Raw genomic sequence first — 6,135 nt, 5'->3', positions numbered from 1 at the left:
ATGACCATACTTGTCTCTCATACTTCAGACAGATTTTCAGGAGGACCAGTTCCTGCAGAAGGACATCATGCTTGATAAAGTGGAGGGACAGAGAAAGAGGAAGACCTTCAGCGAGATGGATTGGCACAGTGGCAGCAGCAGTGGGCTCAAACATAACCATAAATGTGAGGGACTTCTCAGGACTGGGTGGTGTTTCCTTCTGTTATACATAGTCGCTTTGGGTTGGAACCACCTTGGCAGCATATAACAACAGTATAGTTGTATAGGATCCTGGTGTGACATTGTAGGATAAGCACGGGACTGGTAACCACAAGGGTGGAAGTTCCAACCTATCAGCTGCTCCTTGGAAATCTTAGTTGCTGTGAGTTGGAACCAATTTGATGGCACCTGACAACATCAAACAATATAGTTGAGTAAGGAGTCCAGGTGTGGCGCTGTAGGACTCGCTGTTATTCTCCCTAGGAACCACTGGTGGGTTCCAATGGTCGATGTTTTAGTTCACAGCAGAGCATTCAACCATTGGACTTCCAGGGTTCCTTTCCTACAACGAATTGTCATTGTCAAGCATCCTTGAGTCAGTTCCATCTCATAGCGGCTCTGTATAGGGTTTCCAAGGAGTGGCTGGTGGGTTTGAAACCCCAACTTGTTGTTAGCAATTCAGTGTTTATCCTACAGCATCATACCAGGATCCTATACAACTATGTTGTTGTTGTTAAGTGCTGTCATTCTGATTTATAGCGACCCTGTATAGGGTTTCTGAGGAGCAGTTGATAGGTTTGAATTGCCGACCTTGTGGTTCAAAGTCCAGTGCTGATCCTACAGCGCCACACCAGGATTCAACTATGTTGTTGTTGTTAAGTACCGTAGAGTCTGTTCCAACTCATAGTGACCCTGCACAGGGTTTCCGAGGCTGTAAGTCTTTACAGGAGCAGAAAGCCTCATCTTTCTCCTGCGGAACAGCTGGTAGTTTTGAACTGCTGACCTTGATGTTAGCAGCCCAATTCGTATCCACTATGCTACCAGAGCTCATCTTGTATACATAAACACAAACTTACTCTGTTAATTCTGATTCACCACATAACAGATGTGTTTCATGTTGTTGGCTTGCAAGTACAGAAACCCAATTCAGACTAGCTTTAAAAAAATAGGATCCTACTGGAAACATACTGGATGGATACTAGATTGAAAGAAAGGCAGCCAGCCTCAGTAAATTCCATAACTAGGCCATATAGGATTTCTCAGCAGTAGGTACCCCAGAATTGCTCCCTAGTATCCTGGTGTGGCGCTGTGGGCTGATGTGTCAAACTGCAAAGTCATTTGAACTGCAAGGTTGGTGGTTCAAGCTCACCGGCTGCTCCTTGGAAACCCTATACAGGGTCGCTATGGGTCAGAATCGACTCGATAGCACTTAACAACAACAACAACTACCATTGTCCATTTGTGCGTCTCAGACCAAAATTAAAAGTCCCAGGCAAGGCTGCTACTTCTAGTTCTAATGGTCTAGCTTGTATCAAACCACTAATCCCAACAAGAATAAATAGAAAAGTTAGGAAATTGTGTGTATGTATATTGGAACCCATCAAACAACCACCAAGGCGGCCAGCAAAGTCCAGTTTGTGTACTACTTTCCCTCTTCAGGCATTGGCCAGTTTGGAGGCTCCTGAAAGATGAGAATCAGAGTAGAACGTGTGATTAAAAGGTTAAAAAGAAGTGATCAGCTCTTTCAGAAATCTCAGGGTGCTGGGGAGGGCGGGAGAGATAGTATCCAGGGCTACTCAAGCACAAAGCAGCCAGAACTTGAGGAGCCAAAGTTATGGACATTGTTGTTGTTAAGTGCCATTGTCCAATTAGTTCTGACTCACGGGGAGAGTTTCTGAAGAGCGACCTTTCGATTCAAACTGAACTTGTGGTAAAATTTACACCTGTCTTCTGCATTTCTCCTTGAGGCATTTTCAAGTTTGTTATCCGTAGTCAGGAGTCCTGGTGTGGCACAGTAAGATAAGTACTAGACTGTTAGCCAAAATGTTGGTGGTTCAAACCCACCAGCAGCTCCTTGGCAACCCCATACAGGGTCGCTATGAACCGGATCCAACTCAACTGCACGTCAGTCAGGAGTCCTTGTATGACAGTGTAAGATATGCACTGGATTGCTAACTGCAAGGGGAAGCCCATCAGCTGTTACTTGGAAACCCTAAACAGGGTTGCTGTGAGTCAGAACCAACTAGTAGCCACTTAAGAACAATAGCCCGTAGTCTAGAGTCTGAGCAGTCAAGAAAAAGTAGAAGGTAAAAACCCTGGGAAAATAGGTTTATGGTATTAAACTACAGGGAGAAACAATGAAAATTGGAGTTCTGGACTGCCAAAAATCAAGAGTTCTGGTAAACATAACAGGGTTTTGATTGGTGGCCCTGAAGAACTATGTTCCAGATTTGAGGCCCAATAGGATTAACAGGCAGCTCTTACATAAACAAACCGAGCTTCCAATCTGATGAGCCTCATTCTGGATTCAGGTATTCAGCTTCTACTTAGACTGCCTACCAAAAGCAGAAGTATAACGTTTTTTGAAAGAATACGGCATCAGGCTGGATGTGCCAGGTATACCAGGCGATATCCAGATTGAACAAACCAGACATTAGCAACAGACCTACAAGTGACCAGAGTATTAGATAGCAGGATAGAAGACTTAACCAGAGAACGACAATTGACATCAAAGAATCAAATGAAAATTCTAGGACTGGGAAAAATACAGTAACTGAAGTTTAAAATTCAACAGATCCTTTAACATCAGATTAGACATAGCAGAAGAAAACATCACCATATTTTTACACAAATGATGTGTGTGTGTTATAAATTTTTTTGCCAACTTCACCCTCCCCTCAAAGTATTTTCCTAAGCATGTTTTGCTAATACCATATTGCACATGTTATTTGTGTACAAATATAGTAGCCTGTTTGAAGATACATCATCAAGAATTAAGCACAGCTCTTTTTTGTGGGGCCACGGAGGCTGTCGGCTGCTTCGTCATGAAGCCGAACATCTCCTTCTCAGCCCCTGGCTGCCAGAGGCTCATTGGGGTGGACGATGAACACCAACTTGGTGCCTTCAATGAGAAGTGAATGGCCACAGAGGTTGCAGCTGACATGCTGGGTGATGTCCTCATCAGCCATGGGAACCATAAACAAGTTTTCCCATGAAGCAGGGTGTTGTGACCCATGGGTGCATCCACCTGCTTCTGAGTAAGGGGCATTCCTGTTACAGATCAAGGAGAACTGGAGAAAGAAAGCACAAACCTACCAGGGTTGCTAATGTGAGTGTCCTGAATTTTGTTATTATAAAACAAAGAGGAGAACTATAGCCCAGGACTGACTGATATAACTCATTTTCTGGGGCAACAAAGAGCTCACAGGAGGTACACACTTTGCAGTCTCTCTAAAGAAGATGACATCCGCCAGCATACTGCCAGAAAGCCACAGAACAAAGAAGGCAAGAGACCCAGGACCAAAGTGCCCAGGAGTCAGCGTCTTGTTACTCCACGTGTCCTGTGACACACATGTTGGCATATTGCCCAGAAGAGACAGTGCACAAAGGAAAACAAGGAGGAGGCCGCAGAGGATGCCAAGCTTTTGGCCAAGAGAATGAAGGAGGCCAAAGAGAGTCATGAAAAACAGATTTCTAAGAGACTGCCCTCTCTGAGAGCTTCTACCTGTAAGTCTGAGTCCAGTCAAAAATAAGATAGATTTCTAAGAGTGATAGATCAATGTTGTTGTTGTTGTTAAGTGCCGTCGAGTTGGTTCTGACCCATAGCGACCCTGTACAGGGTTTCCGAGGCTGTAAATCTTTACAGGAGCAGAAAGCCTCATCTTTCTCCCGGGAGCGGCTGGTAGTTTCGAACTGCTGACCTGGGTTCGCTTCCCAATTCATAACCACTACGCTACCAGAGCTCAATATGATCATATTAAACCTCCTTTTTAAAAAATGAATGAAGCATAGAAATAAATAAAAGATGGCAAATCCATTTTAAAAAGGCTAAGAGATACGTGAGAGACCTGGTGTGGCACTGTAGGATAAGCACTGGACTACAGTTTGAACCAAAAGGTCAGCAATTCAAACCCACCAGTCGCTCCTATAGAGGGTCGCTATGAGTCAGAAACTTTTATGTAGTTGAATTTCCTGTAGATAAAAAGAGAGAATTTGGATTGATTTGTAAATGTATGTACATTTAGTAGGCAAAAAGTTGGAGCATCTGAATAATATATGTGAAATGAATATATTATCGTCTATTTTTGCCATGAAAATAAATATTTGAAGCACACAAAAAGAGAGAGAATTTGGGAGAGGAAGAGACGGAAATCACTTTTTTTTGTATTGTGGTAGATATAAATGTAATAAAACATTTGTCAATTCAACATTCTTCACATGTGCATGTGAACCATCACTATTAATGGATTCCAGAATTTTCCATAAGAGGAGAGAAGCAGATTTTTCCAGAAGAGAATTTTCCGAAACTGTCTTAATGCCTCAAAAACCATAGATTCAAGAAACTCTATGAACCCCAAATAGGGTTAGTACAAAAGCAAGCAAACAAAACTACCACCTGACATAGTACAGTAAAACTTATAAAATAAAACTTGTAAAAACAAACAAAAACAGTAAAGCTTATAAAGTGTATAAAGTACCCAGAGGAAAAAAAGAAATATAATAAGAATGTTTCTTTAAAGAAGCAGCAATAATTACATGCATTTTTTCACAATAACAACAGAAGTGGAAACGCAATAAAGTAACATCGCCACAGGGCTGAAATACACATTTCTGTTGATGAGATCCTGTTTAGACTTTCTTTCACCAAGTGCCCAGCTCTGTGGAGGGTTGGACACTATGGAATGACATTTTCCCAAAGGAAGTAAAGGATGTAGCTAGTAGAAGAAAGAAGAAAGGGAGAGATAGGCAAGTCCAGTGGAAACAAGTTATCTATGTGCTGATTTCATTCTACCCAAGGCAGAGAAATTAGAATGGTTTTAGCCCAGTCGTCTTACGGTAAGGTTTCAAGATGGGAATCAACTCCAGTCTGTGTAACTCCCAGTAAGAGATCCCAAAGGATCTCAAAGGATCCCAAAGGATCTCTTACCAAGGAAGGAAGGAAGTGGGTAGAAAGATTGGCTGAACCAATCCAGACAGATGTAAAATGGCAGGCAGATATTGTAACCTGATCATTCATCTCTCCAAGGGGAGGTATTTTAGCACTCCAGGGGAAAGAGCAAACTTTCTAGAGATCAAAACCAATGTTTCATGAAGGAGACAGCAATGGGCACTCAGGTAAAAAGCCTAGGTTATCCATTTGCCAGTTAATGTGATAAAGAATCGAACTTAAAGGTAATCATGGCTGTCTTGTCTATGTTGTTACTGTTCTTAATATTATTGTTAAGTGCCGTCAAGTCGGTTCCAACTCACAGTGACCCCATAGAAGGTTTCCAAGGAGTGACTGGTGGATTTGATCTGCCAACCTTGTCTTAGCAGTCCATTGCTTATCCTACAGCACCACACCAGAAAGACACCTGGTTATAGGTACTATAAGGCAACATGAATGTACAGGGGCTATAATATATATGATAAAACCCATGAAAGCCAGAACCTCTGTAAGCAGAAACCTATCAAAGAAGAGCACAAATGTTTTCCTCTAAGGAGCTCTGGGAGTGTAGCAGTTACAAGCGGGCTGCTAATCTCACAGTCAGCAGTTCAAAACTACCATCCATTCCCCTGGAGTAAGACGAAACTTACTGCTCCCATAAAGATTTACAGCCTCGGAAATCCTATACAGGGTTGCTATGAGTTGGAACCGATTCCATGATACACCACCACCACCACCACTACCAGAGATTAGGAGAAAAGTTGTAAGTTTACACCCTATCAAAGGCGGAAAACTTGCAGGACCTGGAAAAAACAAGCCAGATTCATTAAGGTCCATCTATCACAGATTTCAATATAAATAGAAAATTCAAAAGGCAACTTCTTAAAAAAAAAGACAACTTCTTAGAATTAATATGTGAACTTAGCAAGGTTGCTGGATATACAATCCATATGTAAAACCAATTGTATTTCTACAAACCATCAAGAAATAATTCAAAAGTGGTACAATTA

General features: G+C 42.0%; 1 pseudogene; it reads left to right on the top strand.

Annotated features, from left to right (window-relative positions):
* Positions 1–3,023: 3,023 nt before the first annotated feature.
* Positions 3,024–3,731, top strand: LOC102839220 (annotated as a pseudogene).
* The last annotated feature ends 2,404 nt before the right edge of the window (positions 3,732–6,135 follow it).

The sequence above is a fragment of the Chrysochloris asiatica genome, unplaced genomic scaffold (assembly GCF_000296735.1).
Source record: "Chrysochloris asiatica unplaced genomic scaffold, ChrAsi1.0 scaffold00102, whole genome shotgun sequence".
NCBI classification, from domain to species: Eukaryota; Metazoa; Chordata; class Mammalia; order Afrosoricida; family Chrysochloridae; genus Chrysochloris; species Chrysochloris asiatica.
Note: the sequence above shows the minus strand (reverse complement) of the source record. Positions and strands in the feature narration are given on the sequence as shown.